Source organism: Salmo trutta, chromosome 16 (assembly GCF_901001165.1).
Source record: "Salmo trutta chromosome 16, fSalTru1.1, whole genome shotgun sequence".
In the NCBI taxonomy this organism is placed as follows: Eukaryota; Metazoa; Chordata; class Actinopteri; order Salmoniformes; family Salmonidae; genus Salmo; species Salmo trutta.
This window is the reverse complement of record NC_042972.1, coordinates 20,382,290-20,408,719: the sequence shown is the minus strand read 5'-3', so window position 1 is coordinate 20,408,719 and position 26,430 is coordinate 20,382,290. Positions and strand designations below refer to the sequence as shown.

Here is a 26,430-nt window from a genome sequence, read left to right as displayed (position 1 = left end):
TACCGCATGGCAAGCAGTACCGGAGCGCCAAGTCTAGGTCCAGGAGGCTTCTAAACAGCTTCTACCCCCAAGCCATAAGACTCCTGAACATCTAATCAAATGCCCCCCCCCCCCCCCCCCCCCCCCACACACACACACTTTACACTGCTGTACTGTCTGTTATTATCTATGCATAGTCACTTAAATAACTCTACCTACATGTAGACTACCGTTCAAAAGTTTGTGGTCACATTGTTTTTGAAAGAAAAGCTAGGACATTTCAATTTTTTTGTCCATTATAATTACATCAAATTGATCAGAAATACAGTGTAGACATCTGTCTCAACGTCAACAGTGAAGAGGCGACTCCGGGATGCTGACTTTCTAGACCGAGTTGCAAAGAAAAAGCCATATCTCAGACTGGCCAATTAAAAGATAAGATTAAGATTGGCAAAAGAACACAGACACTGGACAGAGGAACTCTGTCTAGAAGGCCAGCATCCGGGAGTCGCCTCTTCATTGTTGACGTTGAGACTGGTGTTTTGTGGGTACTATTTAATGAAGTTGCCAGTTGAGGACTTGTGAAGCGTCTGTTTCTCAAACTAGACACTCTAATGTACTTGTCCTCTTGCTCAGTTGTCACCGGGGCCTCCCACTCCTCTTTCTATTCTGGTTAGAGCCAATTTGCTCTGTTCTGTGAAGGGAGTAGTACACAGCGTTGTACGAAATCTTCAGTTTCTTGGCAATTTCTCGCATGGAACAGCCTTCATTTCTCAGAACAAGAATAGACTGACGAGTTTCAGAAGAAAGTTCTTTGTTTCTGGCCATTTTGAGCCTGTAATCGAACCCACAAATGCTGACGCTCCAGATACTCAACTAGTCTAAAGGCCAGTTTTATTGCTTCTTTAATCAGAACTACAGTTTTCAGCCGTGTTAACATAATTGCAAAAGGGTTTTGTAATGATCAATTAGCCTTTTAAAATTATAAAGTTGGATTAGCTAACACAACGTGCCATTGGAACACAGGAGTGATGGTTGCTGATAATGGACCTCTGTATGCCTATGTAGATATTCTATTAAAAATCAGCCGTTTCCAGCTAAAATAGTCATTTACAACATTAACAATGTCTACACTGTATTTCTGATCAATTTGATGTTATTTTAATGGACAACAAATGTGCTTTTCTTTCAAGGACATTTCTAAGTCACCCCAAACTTTTGAACAGTAGTGTATATATATATATATATATATCGGGTGGTGATTAAATGGTGATTAAATAATCACCATCCAATCATGAATAATTATTATGTAGGGTGTGGCATAATAACACGTTCCTTCTGTTGGTTACTGACAGTCACAGAAACATAGGGAGTGGTGTATTTATTATTATTACTGATGGGACTATAGTTTTTTTCACCGTATATATCATATTGCTGCAAACGTACAGGAGTTCTCAAACCTATTAAAGGTGATTTTACACTTTTAACATGTTTTTTCTTTCCACAGCGAGTAGGTCAGACTGGGTACAGAATATGAATAACGCGCTGTGCACGTTCATTCCTAAAGTCTAAGTAACTAATTTGTAGGATAAACGTGAACTTTGCTCGTGTTGTTATTTGCCTTTTCATTCTGAAAAGCAAAGTACCGTAAAATCGATACAGTGACCGCACTGACACTCGACACTACGACGTACGCGTTCATCGGATGGTGTGACGTCAAACCACGACGACAGAAGTGCGTGTGACAGATCGTGGAGCTGCGCTAGACTGAAGAAAAACTAAAAACTTTGGGAATAACATGTCCTTCTACAGTTCGACCAACATGCTCTGTCTATTAACGTACGAGATATGCAACGAATGAACTAATAGGTGACAAGCGTATTATATTTATGTAAAAAAAAAGTCGCAATTCGAGTTTGTCAGGTAGAAGAAGCTGGGAAAACAGAAATAACGTTCCGTGTGTTCGTTAATAAACGTGGAATAAGATTCGGGGAACACATCAGCAGGCGTAATTCGGACTCTCCAGGATCCAACTACCTACTGCTTGGAACAATTGTTTGCATGCAGCAAAGGTAAAATTATATAAACTTGACCTTAACCAACGTTAGCATATCGTAAAGCTTGCCTAAACTACACACATAGCTAACCAGCTAACGTTAGTACTGTAACCAGCTCACATAGAATTAGCTAGCTAAGTTAAATAGCTAACGGTAACTTTTAGAGTAAAATGACAACAGGCTAGTTAAACTGTGGGTCAAATGTCTCGGCATGGGACAAATAGATGTGTTTTTGTGTTGTTGTGGGTATATGAAACATCATGCCAAGCATTAGAATCAGATGAGATGCTAATCAGTTAGCTAGCACGCAAGCTATTTTAGCTATCCAGTTAACTGCTAGCTATCAAAATCCTGTCTGTTTAGTTTGCTGACAAATTACCTTGGGTCATCAATTTGAATACTGTATATATTTCAACATTTACAAACGTTTCTAACGTTACCAATGTGTGGTTACTTACCTAGTTTTCATTTTTACTAGCCGGATGACTATAACTAGATGCTAATATGGCTAGCCAGCTCTAAGACAGAGTGTGTGTGTAACAAACGTTAGCTAACTGAAGTTCCCATTTTATCGCAAACCATGTCTGCTTTGGTGACAGAATATTTATGACCTGATGATATAACTACTACTAGACATGATAACCTCAAGAGTAAACAGTAAAAATCTAGTTTTACGACAGTGAGTGTTAGCTACCATCTGCTTCCCTTTTCAATAATCAAAATAGTTGATTATGGTATTGTAATAACATTTGGTATATATTAAATATGACACGCTATAGCTATTAGCTAAATTATATGTAGCTATAATTATGCAAAAAAGTTGTAACTGAAAATATTGTATTTTTTTCATCTCAATTTACAACTTCATTACAACTGAGCGTTTTGTTCAGTGTTTCATCTAATCCAGTAGGGAGTGAGGGATTCCACCAGTGACCCATTCATTCCTTCAGTTTGCAGAATGACAGGTTTCCAGCTTATCATACCAGTGAAATATACGACTTGGAGAAAGGGACATGTCCGAAATAGTTACATTGACACTTGATTCCACCATGTCCCTACTTCACAAACAGAAAATGAAGCAGTTGAACTAAAGGTTGAACCATAGTGAATCCTCGGTTGTTTTAGCAGTTGATCATGTTTTGAGTTGGCCTAGTTGTGGTTTGTTTGTCTATCGAGTAGAGCATTAGTGGAAAGAGTTGCGTAATGGCTGTACTAGTGTTTGTGTTAAAGGCTAATGTCAGGGATGTGTTTACTGTTTGTAGTGCTGTGACGATACAAGTATGGCAATATTTTTTCCATGACAAAAATGAAATCACGAAGAAGACTTAATTCTTTGGTCCTTTAAAAACCTGCTGTATGTAAAATATTGTGTGCTATAGCTTGAAAAATAAATAAACGTGACTCTGAATGACAACATAATGATGTTTGTTTCCAACATTAGGGCTGTTTTCCTGAAGAAGTTCATTCCGCTTCGTGTTTTGTTTCCTTGACATGAGACTAACGACTATCGCGATACTGGTATCGTCCTGGCCCTACTATCCAGTAGAGCGTTAGTGGAAACAGTTGCGTAATGGCTGTGTTTGAGTTTCTCCCAAACTCTTGTTCCCCCAGTAGATACCAGAGAGAAGCAGCCCACACTGTGGGCTGAAGGGCACTCGGAATACAGAGTAGAAACGATGATGATGCCGTTGTGTTATCATCAACTGTCTAGCCTCTCTGTGTGTGTGTGTGTTAGTCTTTTCTCGGTTTCTCGCATATACTCCCTCAGTCTTTCTTTCCTTCGATCCTTTTTCAGTTCATCCCCATCAGTCCATCTTTTACTACCTCTTCAACTCCCACAAACTCCAACACTTACTCATTAAATCACTCTCTTTCTGTCCCCCCCTCCTGTTCTCTCTCTTCCTCTTTTACCCCTGCTTCCCCCTTTGGGGGGCTTTATGGCAGGGGGTAACACTGTCTGTCTGGAGAGTTGAGTTTCCTTCCTTCCTTGTACCCAGTGCATTAATGCTAGCTCTGTCTCTCTCTCAGCTCTCTTGGTGGTGAGCTGTTACACACACACACACACACACACACACACGTCTGGCTGTGGGGGTCATTTTAGACTAGCTGGGGGGTAGGCCTAGCTAATGTCAGGGATGTGTTTACCATTGTTTGTGGGGCTTACGATATAAGTATCACACTTTTGTTTCATGGCAAAAATGGAAACAAGAAGCACAGAACTCTTTGGTCCATTAAAAACCAGCTGTATATAAGATATTGTGTGCTATAGCTTGAAAAATAAATAAACGTGACTCTGAATGACAACATAATGATGTTTGTTTCCAACATTGTAGCTGTTTTCCTAAAGAAGTTAAATCCGCATCGTGTTTTGTTTCCTTGCCACTATACTAACGAGTATCGCGATACTGGTATCGTCCTGGCCCTAGTTGTTTGTATAGATTGGTCAAAATCTTCCCGTTGTCAAGCCAGGTAGCAATTAACAAGCAACAGTTGTTTGCCAGCAGAGTCTGTAAGCAGGGTTTAAGGGGTCTGTGAATAGCACTCTCTTCAGAAAGTGGGTGGATCTATCCAATTAGATGCTTAATTGCATTACTCAACTTATTATGGGTTTAGTGGTCATGAAGCAAGATAAGCTACCAGCTCTGGGGTGCATCTCAGTGATATGGGCCCGTTGCAGTGGGCAAACGAGCTTATTGGACAAAGGCTTCTTTACTCTATTTGTTTAGTTTAACTTAGTAGTTAATATAACTATAGAGGTTAGCAAGCCAGGGGTCTTTAACCTTTTCTTGCCCAGGGACACCCTCCCAGGCAAACCGGCGACCCAAAAACCCCTTGATGGCAAGGAGAAGTAATCAACATTTTAAGATGAATAGATTTGGTAGACAGTTTTTCATTATTTTGACCTCCCCACATTATAATTGGATGAGGAAGTGTAAATTGTAACATGGCTTATTAGCTAGAAAGGTAACGTAAAACACATTTTCACTAAGAGCAGCTGTTTAGCTAGTTAAACAAAGGTTATCCATGTCTTGGCAAAAATGTACGTCCAAGTCAAGAAAGCTTAACAGCAGCCAGCGGCACTTGCCGCCAGGGTTACAGTCAATTTGTCACGCCCTGACCAGGTGAACTCTGCTATTTTGGTCAGGGTGTGGCATTTCTATGGTTTATTTTCTATGTTTTGGTTATAGCCTTTCTTTGTGTTTTATTTCTATGTTGGGCTCGGGGTGATTTCCCAATCAGACAGCTGTCGCTTGTGAAGTCTGATTGGGAATCACATTTAAGTTCCTTTTCCCCCACGATGTTTGTGGGTTGTTGTCTCTTTTGTTTGAGCAAGTTAACGTTTCGTCTATTCTTTGTCTGTTTTGGTAACGTGTTTATTTGTGTCTAAATAAACATGTGTTCGCTCCCAGCTGCGCTTTGGTCCACTTCCTCGTCTCCCGACGACAATCGTTACAGAACAACCCACCGAACCAGGACCAAGCAACGGGAGGAAAAGGAGCGCGAGAGATGGGCTCGCGAGGGGAAGGAGTTCTGGACCTGGGAGGAGATCATGTCGGGGAGAGGACCCTGGCGGAAGGATTCCCAGGTCGAGGAGGTAAAGCCAGCCGGTAGACGGAGTCGCAGGCGGCGGTCGAGGAGGCCCGGAAAACACCCCCAAGAAAATTTTGCGGGGGGGCTAATGGGGTGGTCCGGAAGGGCAGATGAAGAGCCCAGACCACTGCTCTCATGGGGGATGACGGCGGAGGAAGAGACGAAGATGATGAGGCAGTTGATTGAGGACCTGCAGAGGGAAGATCTGGAAGAGGAGCCATGGTATGCGGAGTTGCGCGCTGTGTCGCCAGTGCGCCCGCACAGCCCGGTGCGTCCGGTGGACATGCCCAGCACATGCCGTGCTAGGATGGGCATCCAGCCAGGACGAGTGGCTAAACCGGCTCCACGCTTCAGTTCACCAGTGCGTGTTCACAGTCCTGTCTGGCCCGTTCCTGTTCCCCGCACCAAGCCCACGGTGCGTGTCCACAGTCCTGCCCGGCCCGTCCCTGCTCCCCGCACCAAGCCATGGTATGCAGAGTTGCGCGCTGTGTCGCCAGTGCGCCCGCACAGCCCAGTGCGTCCGGTGGACATGCCCAGCACATGCCGTGCTAGGATGGGCATCCAGCCAGGACGAGTGGCTAAACCGGCTCCACGCTTCAGGTCACCAGTACGTATTCACAGTCCTGTCTGGCCCGTCCCTGCTCCCCGCACCAGGTTAGTGGTGCGTGTCCCCAGTCCTGTCCGGCCCGTCCCTGCTCCCCGCACCAAGTCAGTGGTGCGTGTCCCCAGTCCTGTCCGGCCCGTCCCTGCTCCCCACACCAGGTTAGTGGTGCGTGTCCCCAGTCCTGTCCGGCCCGTCCCTGCTCCCCGCACCAGGTTAGTGGTGCGTGTCCCCAGTCCTGTCCGGCCCGTCCCTGCTCCCCGCACCAGGTTAGTGGTGCGTGTCCCCAGTCCTGTCCGGCCCGTCCCTGTTCCCCGCACCAAGCCCACGGTGCGTGTCCACAGTCCTGTCCGGCCCGTTCCTGTTCCCCGCACCAAGCCCACGGTGCGTGTCCACAGTCCGGCACGGCCTGTGTCCGGTCCACCGGTGCCCAATCCTGTTCCGGTCGACGTCTCCGCTCCGGAGCCTGAGCATGCCGCTACACAGTGGTCCAGTCCGGGCCAGAGGGGTAGGGTTAAGGTGAAGGCGGGGGAAAGAACACGCCCGGGGCCAGAGCCTCCACCGAGGGTGAGGCACCCACCCGGGTCCCCCCCCCTAATAGACTTTAGGTTGGTGCGCCGGGAGTACGCACCGTTGGAGGGGGGGGTACTGTCACGCCCTGACCAGGTGAACTCTGCTATTTTGGTCAGGGTGTGGCATTTCTATGGTTTATTTTCTATGTTTTGGTTATAGCCTTTCTTTGTGTTTTATTTCTATGTTGGGCTCGGGGTGATTTCCCAATCAGACAGCTGTCGCTTGTGAAGTCTGATTGGGAATCACATTTAAGTTCCTTTTCCCCCACGATGTTTGTGGGTTGTTGTCTCTTTTGTTTGAGTAAGTTAACGTTTCGTCTATTCTTTGTCTGTTTTGGTAACGTGTTTATTTGTGTCTAAATAAACATGTGTTCGCTCCCAGCTGCGCTTTGGTCCGCTTCCTCGTCTCCCGACGACAATCGTTACACAATTCTATTTCAATTCAGGAAGTACACTGAAATTCAAATTCTCTTCAATGCTTTTCAATTAGGAAAAATTTGAGCTGAGGTTGACTTTCTGAATTGAAATGGAATTGACCCCAACCCATCTTGTCGCCTACTTGTAGGCTTTGAAAAAGCACCTATGTCAGAGTGTGTAATTGGCTCCAATGTGTGTAATTTGCTCAATAATAGGAGTTGAGGAAGAGAACATAAAAAAATGATCCTCTTTTCTACATTAGGTATGTAATAAAAAAGTGTATTGTTGCTCGCAATATTCATAACATTGTTTTAGTACATTTGTACAAATATTTTTGTGTGTGTGTTATACCCTAGCTATAAGCATCTAGCCACGCTTTTCGTGGAAGCAGAATATAATGCTACAGTTGGCATCTTGGCGTCTGTGATGTTCATGTTAAATGACTGTGTCCCTTTAACAGCGCACAAGAGTTATGGACTAAGGGAGAGAGAACCGGAGGAAGAAAGCCAACCTAAAATGTAAGAGTACAGGGCAGAATGTATATAAACAAGCCCAGGGTTCACATATTCCTCACATTGGATTCCCCTTTTATTACTAAGAACCGCTCGACCACAGGGTCATGTTCTTTTTTTATTCTAGAAACAAAAGTCCTCCTCAGCCTATCATTTGATCACGTCTTTGGCATTTGGGTAGTCATTGGTAATATTTAATGTACAATGTATTTTCTGTGATTATTGAAGTGAACAGCAGCAGTTTTAGTTGTAGTGGCACCACACCCGACTGGAGCTGTGTGGAGGACGCGTTGTGTGGTTTCACACCTCATCGGTCTGACTAGGCAGTGAGTTACCACTGTGGGAAAGGACACACTTGTGGGTTGGCTTGTGCATGTCTGCTGATGTTGATTCATTCGTGCTGCAATGGGAGGTGCAGCAGGCACTTGTTAGTGCCAATTGGTGATTTAGAAATGTCCTGTACAAGTTTTTCCATGTCATTGTAGTTTGTTTATGGTCGGTGTTGTGTGTGTATTTTAGGAGGATGTAGTCAGGGTTGCAAAATTCCAGTAACTTTCTCAAAATTCCCCAGTTTTAAGGAAGGTTACCATAATTGTGCAACCCTAGGAGAATGTAATGTCAGGACTGTAATGGTCTGTCCATGTTCCTTCTAAGTCATTTGCTTTAAATACTTATACAGTAACAGTTGGCCTTTGGGCTATATATCACCTTAAAATGTTGTGATGTGGAGTAAGATTTATACAATGTTCTTTCATTGTTTAGAAAACCAGGAGCAAGGCTACCTGTTGTAGCCATAAGCATAGACCTAGTTGAAGTTTATAGGCTAGTATTTTGTATTTCGCAAGGATGTTGCAAGAACTTCCAAAACGTTTGTGTTTTGTGTGGAATATTCATCTGTCCACATTGACGCTTTGCCTTGTTGATTCTTTCTTTCATAAGCAACACACTACAGTCACAACTAAGTTACTAGGCCTATATCTGCTGCCTTCAGTGAATCATGACTTGTAGTTAAGTTTCCACCTGGGTGAGTTTAGACTTGTCCACCCACACACAACCTGTCATATTGGTTTGCCCTAGTAGAAGCATGTTTGAAAGGGGTCATTTTGTCTCTTATGACTGTGTTAATGGAAACCAGTCCATTCATGCTTTCAGTATACGACAGAAACCCGTAAAGTAGATTGCAAATGCACCCATATACGTCATGAATATATAATGTGTAGACTTGACTGATGTTTAACATTGTGGTGGCATTCATATCTTTGGGGTAAGAGATGCAAGTAAGAACAGGCAGAATTCATCTAGGTCAGTTGAAGAGCTAGTAGTTGATGAGCTCCATAGAATCCACCTCCGCCATGTTCCCCTCCTTTTAAAAGACTCCCTCTGGTCTTTCACAATGTGTGTTTACCACTGATCTGGGTCGGAGGTGAAAGGTTGTCCCATTCAGTGTGTTTTAGTGGGCAGGGAGGGGGAGCAGCAGTTCATCTGCTCTGTTTCACATGAGAGGAGAGATTGGAGGGAGGGGGGGGACAGGGTGGAGAGAAGGGACTGGGGTTGGGAGCATGAGAGGACTCAGGAAATGCACAATTCACAACATCAATCACCCACACAGAGTTCCACAAACAGGGACCAGAGACCTGTTGAAATACTGGTACAATTCAACCCTACTGGCCTTCCTCGAAGCAATCACAGATCTCTGAGAGCATTATTGGTGAAAGTAATTGGGTGGAAACTTCGCCAGTAAACTCTGAGCTTGATTGGCTCTATTGTAGTGCTGAGCGATTAGTGCTTTGAGGTCGGTTCGATTAGGGGGGGAAAAAATCACTTACATTTGTATTAAATGCGCTATGTATTATGTGGGTTGAATGCTGTAACAACACAGAACAAACAATTAATACAATCCCATGATGGTAGTGACTCTCCATTACTGCTTATCACTTATTAACTATCATTTTATTTACATTACTTTACTTTAATAAAGTATTTAAGTTGTATATATTACATTTGATTTATTTGATGAATTTATCATTTTTTCCAAGTCATCTCATCTTTATAGAGCTGCTGCCTATGTTGTCTTGACAAAATCACTATTTCAGTAGTTCTTCAGGGTAAATAAGGCGTAGTTTTATGACCGCTGAATACTAATTATCAATCACTTAGATCATGTATTTTCAGGTAGAGATGCCTTGCGAAGCAACTGCTCTCTATCCATCTCGATGGCACATTGTTCTCTCTTTTACTTAGCAGGTGTAATTTGATAACAAGATGGCGCCGACAGACATGGTCGCCCTGTTCCTATCTCTTTTAGAGGTCGACCGATTAATCGGAATGGCCGATTTTCAAGTTTTCATGGTAATCGGTATTTTTGGCCACCGATTTGCCGTTTTTCTTTTTTAAATTTTCTTTTTAGAATATTATTATTTTTAAATTATTTTTTTTACACCTTTTATTTAACTAGGCAAGTCAGATTAAGAACACATTCTTATTTTCAATGACGGCCTAGGAACGGGGGTTAACGGCCTTGTTCAGGGGGGATTCGTTTTTACAACCTTCTGGTTACTAGTCCAACGCTCTAACCACCTGCCTTACATTGCACTCCACGAGAAGCCTGCATGGCAGGCTGGCTACCTGTTATGCGAGGGCAGCAAGAAGCCAAGGTAAGTTGCTAGCTAGCATTAAACTTATCTTATAAAAAACGATCAATCTTAACATAATCACTAGTTAACTACACATGGCTGATGATATTACTAGTTTATCTAGCGTGTCCTGCGTTGCATATAATCGATGCGGTGCCTGTTAATTTCTCATCGAATCACAGCCTACTTCGACAAACGGGTGATGATTTAACAAGCGCATTCACAAAACAATCACTGCCGTTGCACCAATGTACCTAACCATAAACATCAATGCCTTTCTTTAAAATCAATACACAAGTATATATTTTTAAACCTGCATATTTAGTTACTATTGCCTGCTAACATGAAATTGTGTCACTGCTCTTGCATTCATTGCCTGGCTCGTTGCGAACTAATTTGCCAGAATTTTACGTAATTATGACATACCATTGAAGGTTGTGCAATGTAACAGGAATATTTAGACTTAGGGATGCCACCCGTTAGATAAAATACGGAACGGTTCCGTATTTCACTGAAAGAAAAAAAAGGTGTTGTTTTCGAGATGATATTCGACCATATTAATGGCCTAAGGCTCGTATTTCTGTGTGTTTATTATATTATAATTAAGTCTATGTTTTGATAGAGCAGTCTGACTGAGCGGTGGTAGGCACCAGCAGGCTCGTAAGCATTCATTCAAACAGCACTTTCGGGCGTTTTGCCAGCAGCTCTTCGCAATGCTTCAAGCATTGTGCTGTTTATGACTTCAAGCCTATCAACTCCCGAGATTAGGCTGGTGTAACCGATGTCAAATGGCTAGCTAGTTAGCGGGTGCGCGCTAATAGCGTTTCAAACGTCACTCGCTCTGAGACTTGGGAGTGGTTGTTCCCCTTGCTCTGCATGGGTCACGCTGCTTCAAGGGTGGCTGTTGTCGATGTGTTTCTGGTTCGAGCCCAGGTAGGAGCGAGGAGAGGGACAGAAGCTATACTGTTACACTGGCAATACTAAAGTGCCTATAAGAACATCCAATAGTCAAAGGTATATGAAATACAAATCGTATAGAGAGAAATAGTCCTATAATTCCAATAATAACTACAACCTAAAACTTCTTACCTGGGAATATTGAAGACTCATGTTAAAAGGAACCACCAGCTTTCATATGTTCTCATGTTCTGAGCAAGGCACTTAAACGTTAGCTTTCTTACATGGCACATATTGCACTTTTACTTTCTTCTCCAACACTTTGTTTTTGCATTATTTAAACCAAATTGAACATGTTTCATTATTTATTTGAGGCTAAATTGATTTTATTGATGTATTATATTAAGTTAAAATAAGTGTTCATTCAGTATTGTTGTAATTGTCATTATTACAAATAAATAAAAAAAATCAGCCAATTAATCAATCGGTATCTGTTTTTTTGGGGGGGGGGGGTCCTCCAATAATCGGTATCGGCGTTGAAAAATCATAATCGGTCGACCTCTAATCTCTTTGTAGTATTTTTTTTCTTTTATAATTATTTTTTCTTACATTATTTGTTCAGAACATTTATTGCATTATTACCTACAGCCGAAAATAAGTAAATGTTACCAAACTCAACCGTTAATCTTTTCCAGTGATGAAGACATGGATGTCTCATGGTATGGTGGGGTATACAAAATTCAAAAGGCACTCGCACATCTGAGCAATCTTTTTTGCAGGTGCATGGCAACAGTTGAACAAGATGAAGGAAAAAGGAAACCGCACACTGCTCTTGATAGTATCACTGATCTTTAATAAGCTTACGTATCGGCCTCACGGCCTTCGTCAGAGCTTTTATGATTTTTTTTTTAATGGTGGGGTATACAAAATGGGTCAACTTTGAGCACTTCTTATCTTCTGAATGTTTTGGCATATACAAATATGTATGGAGAAGTTTTGTTCAAATCAAAAGGGATTGAAATCAAACGGAACGACCCTCCAGCCAGTAGATTAGCTCTGGCCCAGCCAGCCTCTCATTCCTGCTTAAGGATCCGCCCAGACAATGAACTTCTAAAAACAAGATTAAAATGATTCATTATGATCAATGTTAAAAACAGTGTTAAGAATCATTGTAATAATACATTAATAGTAGTTATTGAAATACAATAATTCAACCTTCAAACATTAAAATATAAAATGTGTTTTTCTACATTACAATTTTGAGAAAAAGTTAAATGTTTCTTTGCCGTCTCTTTTAAAACCAAAATCTTCATTGCGTGGACAAGTTTTTCTGATTCCAATATTAAAACATCAACTTATGTGATTTAAGTTTGTACAGAACATTGCAAGATTAAAATTGATAATTAAGTTTAATTGTGCAAACAATTCATGAGATTCAAACATTGAACACAAAGAAATTATCACTTTGTAGCAAAAGTTGTAACACGAACTCATTGAAGTTGACAATCAAACTTGCATTCTTAGAACAGTGTTTTTGATGTTGTTTAACTAGTGTGACAAGAAAGCAGCCCAGTCTGTGTCAGACAACCGAGATGCTCTTGCGCTGAAGGGCTCGGGCTCACTGATCATTGACTTCACATCTCCATCATAGTAGAAGGTAATGTCTGGCACATAGGGCCAGACAAAAACATTCCTCACTCCATGCTGCTGCATACAAGTGATCTGCACTTCCTCCCCAATCACCTTCAGTACCTGGCCTACAAAGGAGTGGTCTTTGTAGCTGACAATGACAAAACTGCCTAGACTTTCAGCAAGTGTTGACTTGGCTGCAGCTTCATCTTGCTGTTCCTCAGTAATGGTGTTCTCCTGATGATGTTCTTCATTGAAGTTCACTTCCACATCACTGAAACAGGTGTTGCAGATGCTTGCTCTGCTACAGAAGGAAGACGCTTCAGTGTTTTATTTTCCCTGCCACTGTGGAGGTGACCAGGTGCAATTTCATGGTTCCTTTGACTCCAGCAAAGTTGTTTGGCACAGCTTCATTGTGCTTCATGACGTCTGTAATCCAAAAGAACTTGATGCTCGATCCACTCTTCGAGTAGTTCGAATATCTCCTTGGGAATCTGCACATCCTCCCCCCCATTGAATGTGTTTGTCTGCACAATGTGTCACAGCCCCACCCATGCCATCTGGTGCCCCCTTCCCATAACCCTTTTCAGAGACGTTCCAGGTGATTTGTTTGAATTCGTAAATATATGGCTGAGTAGGTATATGTTCTTCTTGTTTCTTTATTGGGTGACGGGACCATCGCTCGTCATGTGGAATGTCGTGATTTGTGGATTCTGTTCTTGACATCTCTTAGGACAGGCTCCAGGTGCTCCATACTGCTCTCTCATCATGTCTAAGGGAGTCAAATATGGTGGCATAGGACTGGGTTTCCTCTGATGTGTACACAACACTTGTATGGATCGTAGCCTGCTGTCTACTCCCCCCAAAGTGGAACGCCTGAATTTCTGTGGCCAATTTGCAGAGTCAACAGTAATCTGAGTTCTGACGATAAAGCATTTGCTTGATAAAGGCATCGGCAAATTGACTCTCATTTAATATAGATAGATAGGATAGTAGTTATTTACATAAACTTATTTTCTGTATTAGCTGCTTGATGTGCTATACTATAACACTGACAAAACACTCTTATCATACGAAACTTGTGTTTTTACATACAAGGAAATAATATGATGTATTTGTGTGTACAAAAATATATATATAGATAACTTACTACAAAGACAGACATACATATTGACATCATTCAGTACAACCGTTGAATTTCTGGTAACTACGAATTATCATTTTGGTTACACCGTATGACTTTTCTCACATAAACATGTTTTAGAGGCAACTGCTTATGGATGCATGTGAACACTTCACTTTAACATTAAGTATGTATCTTGAGTATCACAGTAAAATATAAGCTTTTCAGATAATTCAACATTTTAATTGGTTTTTGGCGGTCGCACCGAATGATCAGATTTTTTGGCTAAAACCTGACAGGAAGTGGAAATGTAAACTTATCAAAGATTTACGAGAGACTTGCTAACCTTTTTCCGAAGGGTATCTCACAGGCATCTTCATGATGTCGCATCCTGTCACATGAGTACCATCATGTGATTTGATCCAAAATAGTGACTTAATGTCGGTCGCACCGAATGAGAATCATGAAGGCTGTTTATCCAGACATAAGTATTTAAATTATTTAAAACCTTTCTACCTAAACTGTCTTACCCATACAGATGTATAGTGCAATATACCCCCCCCCCCCCCCCCCCCCTCACATTTAACCATGAATTATTTTAGGACTATAGTTACATACTATGTACTGGCTTACTGGATATCCTATCTAAAAACATTGACCCCTAGTGATCTGATTATTGACTTTGATCTCAGGCCCTTCTTATGAACATATTTTTCCTTTATAAACAAGTCTTATAAATGTATATTTTCTTTCTACAGCTTTTTAGCATACACCTAATACGTTCCCCCTCTTAATGATGCTCATTATACATTAAGGTTGAACCAAAATATTACATGTAACAAATATGAAATGAAATATGAAATGATTATGTGAAATTGAATGATACAATAATGTATGTTGATGCTAATATGATGTACAATATTTCATTATGTTTCTATAAGATAACAATAGCGTAATATATTTAATATGCCATATACAATTGTTTTCACAGTTTCACTAGTTAATTATAATTAACTTAATCATTATGACACACCCCTCACTATTGTCATTGGTTGCACTAATTGCACAGTTTGTCTACATAACCTGGTTCAAGTATTCATGACATTACCATGAGGAAGGCACAGTGATGCTGAAATGTTGGTAAATACCCATTAAAGCACCTTTGGCAGCGATTACAGCATTGAGTATTCTTGGAGTTTCTCCCATTCTTCTCTGCAGATCCTCTCAACCTCTGTCAGGTTGGATGGGGAGTGTTGCTGCACAGCTGTTTTCAGGTCCATCCAGAGATGTTTGATCGGGTTCAAGTCCGGGCTCTGGCTGGTACACTCAGGGACATTCAGAGACTTGTCCCGAAGCCACTCCTGTGTTGTCTTGGCTGTGTGCGTAGGGTCGTTGTCCTGTTGGAATGTGAACCTTCGCCCAAGTCTGAGGTCCTGAGCCCTCTGGAGCAATCTGCCATCTGTCAATGATGGATTTACGGTGGTGGGGTGTTGGACTGATCTTGTTGATCGTGTACATACCCTCTACAAACTGACTAAATGATAAAAACGATGCTGGTAGCGGAATTCAATACAGCGGAGAGTTCCTACTACAATGCAACTCAAACACAAACGTACTGGATATCCCAATGATCCATCTAATCCCCGATTTGGGTTTGTAATCCACTCGCAGACAAATGTGGAAAGCGCAGGGCAATCAGACACAGGCTTAAAAAATGTAAGAACAAACTTCCCTTACCCACCACCTTGCTGATCAATGCCCAGTCACTGACGGGAAAAGCGGATGAGCTGTAAGTCTGCGCCTCCAACACAAATACTGGGAGGCCTGTTTGCTGTCGTTTACTGAGACTTGGCTGGATGACAGAGTCCCGGACAGGGAGGTGGAGCCGGCCGGATTCACTCTGGTCAGAGCGGACTGTGATCAGTAACAGGGAAACATCACGGCGGGGGCGTCTGCCTGCTTGTCAGGGACCAGTGGTGTAAATGGATCTTGGTAAGAGAGAGATTCTGTACCCCTGACATTGAACTGCTTTCTGCGTCACTGCGACCCTACTATCTGCCCTGTGAGTTCCCCCAATTGTTTGTTACCGTTGTGTACATTCAACCTAAAGCTAATATAACAAAGGCATCAGAGAATATATAATCTGTCACAGAAACTGGAATCCATCTCCCCGTTGCATCCACATTTATTTTAGGGGATTTTAACAACTATACTTTGCACGAAGTCCTGCGCACATACCACCAGAATGTGAAATGTCACACTAGGAAAAATAAGACTCTTGATTTGTGCTATGGGACAATACCAGTTGTGTTCCCGGCCACAACCTGGGGATATCAAACCACAATGTTGTCTACCTCAGGCCAACCTACTGTCAGCTCCTGGAGAGGGAGAAACCCACAGTTAAAACTGTCCAGATCTGGAAGGACAACCGTATCACTTGTCTCCAGGGGTGTTTTGACTGTACTATGTGGGAGGTATTTGAGGACAGCAGCTCTGATCTTGATGAACTCACAGATGATGTTTCAGACTCACAGATGTTGTTTCAGACTATGTAAACTTCTGTGTTGAGTCAGTTGTGCCTACTAAAATCTGTAAAATCTTCCCAAACAATAAGCCTTGAGTATCAAAACATCTAAAATCACTACTTAATAGGAAGAAGGCAGTTTATGCTGAGGGTAACAGACAGGCTTTAAGAGATGTACAATGTGAGATCAAAAGACAGATACTGGTGGACAAGGAGGCATACAGGCAAAGAGTGGACAGGACCCTCTCCTCAGGAACGCAAGGGTGGGATTAAATCCATGGCTAGTGCCCCCCACATAGGCAGGGGAAAAACCAGTGCTGACCTTGGGAGACATGAGGGCCAGAACATGGCTAATGAACTGCATGTTTTCTTCTCAAGAATTGAATCAGACAATCTTGTGTCGGAGGTAAAACAAATGGAAGCATCATTACAAATGTTTGAGAGGGTTGTTAAACAGGCTGATGTTTTGAAGTAAGTTGTTCAGGGGATGTAACGCACACAAAAGCTCAGGTCCAGACAAAATAAGTGGACATGTGTTAAAGCACTGTGCTGAACAATTGGCTGGTGTTTTTACAGACATTTTCCAATCCTCGCTTGACCAGCAATACCAACCAGTATTGTGGAAACTCAATTATACCAATTCCTAAAGCATCTAATCCCTCTGTGCTGAATGACTACAGCCCTGTCGCCTTGACATCCTTAGTAATGAAATGCCTTGAGAAAATTGTAAAAAGTCATTCTCAGCGTCACCCAGAAGCTCCTCGACCCATTTCAGTTTGCCTATCAGCCGAGCAGAGGAGTTGATGATGCCATTCTTACTCTCCTCAACATGGTCTACAGACATCTAGAGGGTGTACTCTCCTCAACATGGTCTACAGACTTCTAGGGGGTGTACTCTCCTCAACATGGTCTATAGACATCTAGAGGGTGTTAAATCCCATGTCAGGGTTTTGTTTGTTGACTTTTCTTCTGCCTTCATCACAATCCAGCCTTACGTTCTGGCACAGAGACTCATTCTTGACTTCTCCTTAGATGGGGGGGCTGGTTTTGTGGCTGTTGGACTTCCTGAGCCAACGGTCACAGCGGGTCAAAATAGGTCCCCATGTGTCGGACATACGCAACACCAACACAGGCTCTCCTCAGGGATGTGTTGTACTAGTTCCCATCCTGACAGACACCTTGTTAAGTTCGCTGATGACACTGCCTTGATCAGCCTGTTGCATGATGACTAGGAACACCATGGCCCGGTCCTAAATTACTTTGTAGAGTGGTGTGATGAATCACACTTGGTCCTCAATACCAATAAGACCAAAGAGATGTGCATAGACTTCAGGAAGCGTACAACACCTACCTCTGCAACATCAACCAGAGGTCAGAATATAGAGATTGTAGAGGAATACAAATATCTAGGTGTCCTCCTGGACAATAAGCTTCAGTGGAGTAAATGTACAGACCTGATCTACAAAAAGAGTCAACAGACTACTTTCTCAAAAAGCTTTTAATGTTAATTGTACTATACTGACTCTGTTTTACAAATCTTTCATTGAGTGTTTTAACTGTTTGTATTGTTTGTTGATTTGGCAATGCCACTGTCAACAAGAGAAATATGATGAAGGATTTTCACCACAGCAAGCAAGGTACTTGGAGTCACACAGACAGGCCTGGATGAGATCTTTAAGGTCAGGACCCTCAAGGCTCACAAAATCATTTTTAGACCCAAGCCCCCCCCCCTGTACCCGGACTTTGAACTACTCCCCTCTGGGCGCAGGTATAGGGCACTGAGGCTATCCGGAACATATCCCAGTCCACGTGATCGAAGCAATCTTGAAGCGTGGAATCTGATTGGTCGGACCAGCGTTGAACAGACCTGAGCATGGGTGTTTCCTGTTTTACTTTCTGTCTATAGGCAGGGAGCAACAAAATGGAGTCGTGGTCAGATTTGCCGAAAGGAGGGCAGGGGGAGGGCTTTGTATGCATCGCGGAAGTTAGAGTAGCTATGATCCAGAATGCTTCCAGCTCGAGTTGCGCATTCGATATGCTGATACATAATAAGTTGGGTGAATTTTGGCCCATTCCTCCTGACAGAGCTGGTGTAACTTAGTCAGGTTTGTCGGCCTCCTTGCTCGCACACGCTTTTTCAGTTCTGCCCACAAATTTCCTATAGGATTGAGGTCAGGGCTTTGTGATGGCCACTCCAATACCTTGACTTTGTTGTCCTTAAGCCATTTTGCCACACCTTTGGAAGTATGCTTGGTCATTGTCCATTTGGAAGACCCATTTGCGACCAAGCTTTAACTTCCTGACTGATGTCTTGATGTTGCTTCAATATATCCACATCATTTTCCTGCCTCATGATGCCATCCATTTTGTGAAGTGCACCAGACCCTCCTGTAGCAAAGCACCCCCACAACATGAAACTGCCACCCCCGTGCTTCACAGTTGGGATGGTGTTCTTCGGCTTGCAAGCCTCCCCCTTTTTCCTCAAAACATAACGATGGTCATTATGACAAAATGGTTCTATTTTTGTTTCATCAGACCAGAGGACTTTTCTCCAAAAAGTACGATCTTTGTCTCCATGTGCAGTTGCAAACCCGTCTCAGAACGCGTCTCCTTCCTGAGCGGTATGACGGCTACGTGGTCCCATGGTGTTTATACTTGTGTACAGATGAACGTGGTACCTTCAGGTGTTTAGAAATCGCTCCCAAGGATCAACCAGACTTGTGGAGGTCTACAATTGTTTTTCTGAGGTCTTTGCTGATTTCTTTTGATTTCCCCATGATGTCAAGCAAAGAGGCAATGAGTTTGAAGGTAGGCCTTGAAATACATCCACAGGTACACCTCCAATTGACTCAAATGATGTCAATTAGCCTATCAGAAGCTTCTAAAGCCATTACATAATTTTCTGGAATTTTCCGAAGCTGTTTAAAGGCACAGTCAACTTATTGTATGTAAACTTCTGACCCACTGGAATTGTGATACAGTGAATTATAAGTTAAATCTGCATGTAAACAATTGTTGGAAAATGACTTGTGTCATGCACAAAGTAGATGTCCTAACCCACTTGCCAAAACTATAGTTTGTTAACAAGAAATTTGTGGAGTGGTTAAAAAACAAGTTTTAATGACTCCAACCTAAGTGTATGTAAACTTCCGACTTCAACTGTAGTCAGTCGCACAACTGAATGCATTCAACTGAAATGTCTACCCCGTTTAACCGAACCCCTCTGAATCAGAGCGGTGCGGGGGGCTGCCTTAATCGACATCCACATCATCAGCAACAGGGGAGCAGTTGTTGTTGGGGGTTAACTACCTTGCTCAGGGATTCGAACCAGCAACCTTTCGGTTTACTGGCCCAGCGCTTTTAACTGCTGCATTCAGGCTGTAATGCAACAAATGTAATGCAACAAAATGTGTCATGGGGTACGAATACTTTCTGAAGGCACTATCTCCTAATAATATTGCCAGTTTGATGACTTGTGATTGGATGACAACAAGCTACACGCGCCACTCTCATGGAAAAGCAAGAGCACCAGCTGCATAAATGATAAAACATTTCTCTCTCTGCAGGAAGCACAATGTAGACCATCTGCATTGTTAATTCATGTGGAATTTTATGAATTTTTCTTATTTTAACTTAACGGCTTTAAACTGTATAACTGATCAATGCACCAAAACAAATCCTATGAAATGACGTCAACACATACTGGAGGAGTTACTGGCTAGGTACAAGTGGCTAGCTTAACTAACGAACTAGCTACATCGGTCGCGGCGCGCATGACAAGAATGGCACATCGATGAACCGCGAAAGGCACATCCCATTTCTGTTAGAAAATTGAGAAAGAGGAGGAGTTGGACTGTTTTGTGCCCAAAATCGACCTTTAAGAACAATTTTCCATTTGTCACATTCCTAGTCTCTGGTATTCTCTTCCCTCTTTTAAACTCACCAGACAAAGACTTGGTGATTCCCCCATGAAATCAGCCCTATAGCCTGTTCGTATGAACCCTATTTCCACTTGACAAATGCACACACACACTCACTCACCCACATGAACAGTGACCCAAGGCCAGTGGGGGAAAGTCCATGGCTGTTCAGCAGGAAGTACGGAATGTGGGAAAAGGTCAGTGGTGCTAGCTGATCCGCAGAGCGTCCCTACACACACACAAACAGAGAGCGTCTTCAGCTCAGGGCTCTCCGTCCCAACAACAAGTGTCGGTAGAAAAACACCAGCCTTGCCTGCCCCAGGGCCCACATGGGCTTGGAGGCTAGCCCACTCACTGCGTGTGCATGTGTTTCTCTCTGAACAACAAGGCCTACACATTCATGCCAATGGGTTAGCTTATTCTTTCTCTCGCTACTCTTTTTATCTCCCCCTTTTGTATCTTCTCTCTGTTAGTGATTAGCTGAGAGAGAATTTCAGTGATTTTAGAGTCTTAACAGCTGGCTCTCCTCAGTAACGAACTAACTACAGGCCTGCATTAAAAACCTCTAACCTGGCCCATATGCTATGTTTCTGTGGGGGAGGCTTTTTCTGTCTCTCTGGGTTGGCAGTGCGCTGGTTAAGGCTTGCTCAGCTGCAGAGGGATCTGGTGAATGAGACCAGATCAAACTCTCTTATTACAAGTGTTTCCAGAAGAGACTGTGCCGGTTACACTGTTCCATGTTCAAGCCTTTCATTGTCTCTCAATGTGTTGTTTTAACTGGGGAGAAGTGTTTCATGGATCTGATTGGATGTCTAACTGTGTAAAAGGCATTTCGATTGGACAGTCACTGTATTCTGTGGTAGCTGCTCTGATTGGCTGCAACCTTATCCTCATGACATATCACCGATTGCGAATAAATAATAAATAATTCCTCTGTAACATATCTGTACTAACTGGCTGTTCCCCTCCTCCCCAGCAGGGCGGCAATGGTGTTGCCATGACCGAGGGTGGCTGAGAGTCGGGAGAAGCTACGCAGCACCATGGAGGGCACCAGGGCCGCCGTCTTAGCGCTGGTCAAAAGCAAAGCCCCTCAACAGGATCGGAAGCGGCGTGTCGGGGCTTTGGTAAGGAAAGGGGGAGTCTGCCGGAACGGGACCACCTCACCACATGGGGAGTGCACCTCGGACGGAGAGAGGGGGCTGGAGTCCTCCTTGGAGGTGCAGAAGCCATCCCTGCTGTCGAAGGGGCTGGGAGAGAGAGTGGTGGTGCAAGGAGCAGAGGTGTCACCTGAGGGGGAGGAGGGCCATGGCTCCTGGGACATGAAGTCTCATGACGAAGAGGTTATGCAGCAGGAGCAAGAGGATCAGCAGGAGAAGGGGAGTAGTAACACCCACAGCACCTCCAATACGGACAGCCCTGCCCTCTCCAGTAGCTGCACAGGTGACACACACACACACACACACACACACACACACACACACACACACACACACACAAGACCTGGGTTCAAATACTATTTCAAGTATCTCAATTACTTTCACACACATTTCATAGTAAGTATTCAGATATTTATTATTTGAATATTGGCATGTATTTGAAAATACTCATACACTTACTCAAATATACTCCCATTCCCATGGTATTTAAAAATAGTATTTGAAATATGTATTTGAAAATACTTTCAAATAGTAGGCTATTTATATGAAATTATTTGAAAATACTTTCAAATACTTCCAATTAGGGCTGTGACGGTCGTGGAATTTTGTATTACGGTTATTGGCCAGCCAAATTACCACAGTCACTGTTATAATCGTTGGAATGTTTTTTTTTTTTTTATTATTGTTTTTTTTTTTAGATTCACAGTTTCCCCTCTCCTCTGCTCCTGACTGCATGTGCTGCTGCTGCTGGGAGGGGGGTGTTGACCAGGCTTGTTTGCTACAACACCTTGCTTGTTTCAGCGAGGAGCAACAAAGTTTCATCACATTCTAAAGAGTCCATGTTACTGCGGAAACGGACTCAAGCGTGCAAATGCCAGGTCATTCCATCTTCAGTTAGCTGGTCGTTCTACACAACAACAAACGGTTTTGATGTTTTTGGTGTGTTTTATACAGTATTTATACAGTATTTGTGCCAGCCCTACTTCCAATAGAAGTAGTTGATTCAGGCCACATTATTTTAAAATACTCAAATAGACAGAAAAAATATTTAAATATCAAATACACATGTATTTGAACCCTGTTGATGATTAGTGAAATGTGGCCCACCTTGTGTGCTACATCTGTTTTGATCGTGGTTGTTCCTATAGCATAAACACAGCATCACCTTTTACTCTATTTCTCACAAAGTAAAGTCCCTGTGATGTTTACCTTTAGACATAGCACCTATAACCCAGTCCCCTCGTTGACTTGAGAGAACTCTGTGTTCCAATCTAGACTGTGTGCTGATCTATAACTTAAACTTCTATCCTAGAACTCAGTGTTCTGACATAAAACTCAGTGTGTTGATCTAGAACTGTAGTTTTGGTGGGGGGGGTCTACATATTTTTATTATGTTTTTACACTCGGTGTGTTAATCTAGAACTCAGTGTTCCAATCTACAACTCGGTGTGCTGATGATCTAGAAGTCTGTTCTGACTGTACAGTAAGCTTTTATCTCTATATTTACACTCACCGAGAGAAAGCTAATCCTCAATAGCCTGGCATAATTTTCAAGCTAAATGTGAAGGCATTTAATACATACTCAGATTTGTATAATTAAAAAAAATTGAAGTGAGGAAACTTTCCCATGGAAGACAAAAGCTACAGTGTGACCAGTCACGGGCCGATGTGACCATGCCTGGAAAGAGAGGGCTTTATGTGAAAAGTCAAAATGAAATCCTCAGACGGTCCAAAGACTGCAACAATTTGTTATCACATACCCCCCCCTGCCCACTGTTAAACCTGGTGTCCTTTGACACTGATACCCAGCTATAATCGCTTGAACAGGGTACACAAATCAAACTTAATTAAAAGTGCTTTCTAAAAAAATCTCAATACACTTTACAAAACTCTCCCTTATAACGTCGATATAGCGTACCTTGTAGGGCTGACCCCAATTATTCGACTGGTCGATTGTTTGGTCGATACGCTGTTGGTCGACCAAGATTTATTTTTTTGAGCAGTAGAGTGTGTTTATTTTTATGGCGCACGAGACACCGGTCTTATTCACGCCCATCTCAGTGAACTAGTCCATTGCGGAGGCCGAGACCAATCCATTGCAGAGGCTGCAGAGATGGAACAGTCCAAGAAGAAGGGGACTGTGGATGCATAATGCACGTCTCTCTCTCGATTGCGTACTCTCCAGCCAATTTGCAGTGGTGTATAGTACTTAATTAAAAGTACTTTTACGATTTATATTTGACAACTTTTACTTCCACTTCACTACATTCCTAAAGAAAATAATGTACTTTTTACTCCATATGTTTTCCCTGACACCCAAAATTACTCATTACATTTTGAATGCTTAGCAGGACAGGAAAATGGTCCAATTCACTCACTTATCAAGACAACATCCCTGGTCATCCCTAGGTCCTCTGATCTGGCAGACTTACTAAACACAAACGCTTTGTTTGTCATTAAACACAAATGCTTTGTATGTAAATTATGTCTGAGTGTTGGAGTGTGCCCCTGGAAGTACAATTGTGCTGTCTGGTTTGCTTAATGTAAGGAATTTGAAATTATGAATACTTTTACTTATATTTTAGCAATTCCATTTACTTTTGATACTTAATTTTAAGTATATTTAAAACCAAATACTCGTTGTTCCATAACGTCATTGTGTGAATTGTTTATTTGATTGTTAGTGTCTATCTATTCCCCATTACATACACTACATGGCCAGAACTATGTGGACACGCCTTCAAATGAGTGGATTCGGTTATTTCAGCTACACTCGTTGCTGACAAGTGTATAAAATCGACAATTCAGTTCATCAAATTCCTTCCCTGCTAGAGCTGCTCCGGACAACTGTAAGTGCTGTTATTGTGAAGTGGAAACGTCTAGGAGCAACAACTGCTCAGCTGTGAAGTGGTAGGCCACACAAGCTCACAGAACGGGACCGGCGAGTGCTAAAGCACGTAACGCGGAAAAAATTGTCTGTCCTCAGTTGCAAAACTATGAGTTCCAAACCGCCTCAACGTCTGCACAATAACTGTTTGCCGGGAGCTTCATGAAATAGGTTTCCATGGCCGAGCAGGCGCACACAAACCTAAGATCACCATGCATAATGCCAAGCGTCAGCTGAAGTGGTGTAAAGCTTGCCGCTATTGGACTCTGGAGCAGTGGAAATGCATTCTTTGGAGTGATAAATCACGTTTTACCATCTGGCAGTCTGACACATGAATCTGGGTTTCAAATCAAACTTTATTTGTCACATGCGCCGAATACAACATGTGTAGATATTACTGTGAAATGCTTACTTACAAGCCCTTAACCAACAGTGCAGTTCAAGAAAGAGATAAGAAAATATTTACCAAATAAACCTAAAGTAAAAAATAACACAACATAACAATAACGAGGCTATATACAGGGGGTACCGGTACTGAGTCAGTGTGCAGGGGTACAGGTTAGTTGAGGTAATTTGTACATGTAGGTAGGGGTGAAGTGACTATGCATAGATAATAAACAATGAGTAGCAGCAGTGAACAAAACAAATGTGTGGGGGGGGGGGGGTCAATGTATATAGTCCGGTGGCCATTTGATTAATTGTTCAACAGTCTTATGGCTTGGGGTAGAAGTTGTTAAGGAGCCTTTTGGTCCTAGACTTGGCGCTCTGGTACCGCTTGCCGTGCAGTATCAGAAAAAACAGTATGACTTGGGTGACTGGAGTCTTTGACAATTTTTTGTGCTTTCCTCTGACACTACCTAGTATATAGTTCCTGAATGGCAGGAAGCTTGGCCACAGTGATGTACTGGGCTGTACGCATTACCCTCTGTAGCGCTTTACGGTGAGATGCCGAGCAGTTACCAGTCCAGGCGGTGATGCAACCGGTCAGGATGCTCTTGCTGGTGCAGCTGTATAACTTTTTGAGGATCTGGGGACCCATGCTAAACCTTTTCAGTCTCCTGAGGGGGAAAGGTGTTGTCGTACCCTCTTCACGACTGTCTTGGTGTGTTTGGACCATGATAGTTTGTTGGTGATGTGGACACCAAGGAACTTGATACTCTCGACCTGCTCCACTACAGCCCCGTCGATGAGAATGGGGGCCTGTTTGGCCCGGCTTTTTCCTGTAGTCCACAATCCGCTCCTTTGTCTTGCTCACGTTGAGGGAGAGGTTGTTGTTGTCCTGGCACCACACTGCCAGGTCATTGACCTCCTCCCTATAGGCTGCCTCATCGTTGTCGGTAATCAGGCATACCACTGTTGTGTCGTCAGCAAACTTAATGATGGTGTTGGAGTCGTGTTTGGCCACGCTGTCGTGGGTGAACAGGGGGAGTACAGGAGGGGACTAAGTACACACCCCTGAGGATCAGTGTTGAGGATCAGCATGGCTGACGTGTTTTTGCCTACCGTTACCACCTGGGGGCGGCCCGTCAGGAAGTCCAGGATCCAGTTGCAGAGGGAGGTGTTTACTCCCATAGTCCTTAGCTTAATGATGAGCTTTGTGGGCACTATGGTGTTGAATGCTGAGCTGTAGTCAATGAACAGCATTCTCACATAGGTGTTCCTTTTGTCCAGGTAGGGAAGGGCAGTGTGGAGTGCGATTGATATTGCGTCATCTGTGGATCTGTTGGGGCGGTATGCGAATTGGACACTTCCTGGTAATCCATCTGGCCCCGCAGCTTTGTAAATGTTAACCTGTTTAAAGGTCTTGCTCACATCGGCTACCGAGAGCGTTATCGCACAGTCGTCCAGAACAGCTGGTGCTCTCATGTATGCTTCAGTGTTGCTTGCCTCGAAGCGAGCATAAAAGGCATTTAGCTCGTCTGGTAGGCTCG

The 26,430-nt window shown here is 43.0% G+C and overlaps 1 pseudogene; it reads left to right on the top strand.

Annotated features, from left to right (window-relative positions):
• The first annotated feature begins 1,662 nt into the window (after positions 1 to 1,662).
• Positions 1,663 to 26,430, top strand: part of LOC115150278 (peroxisome proliferator-activated receptor delta-like) — a 44,301-nt pseudogene continuing 19,533 nt past the window's right edge.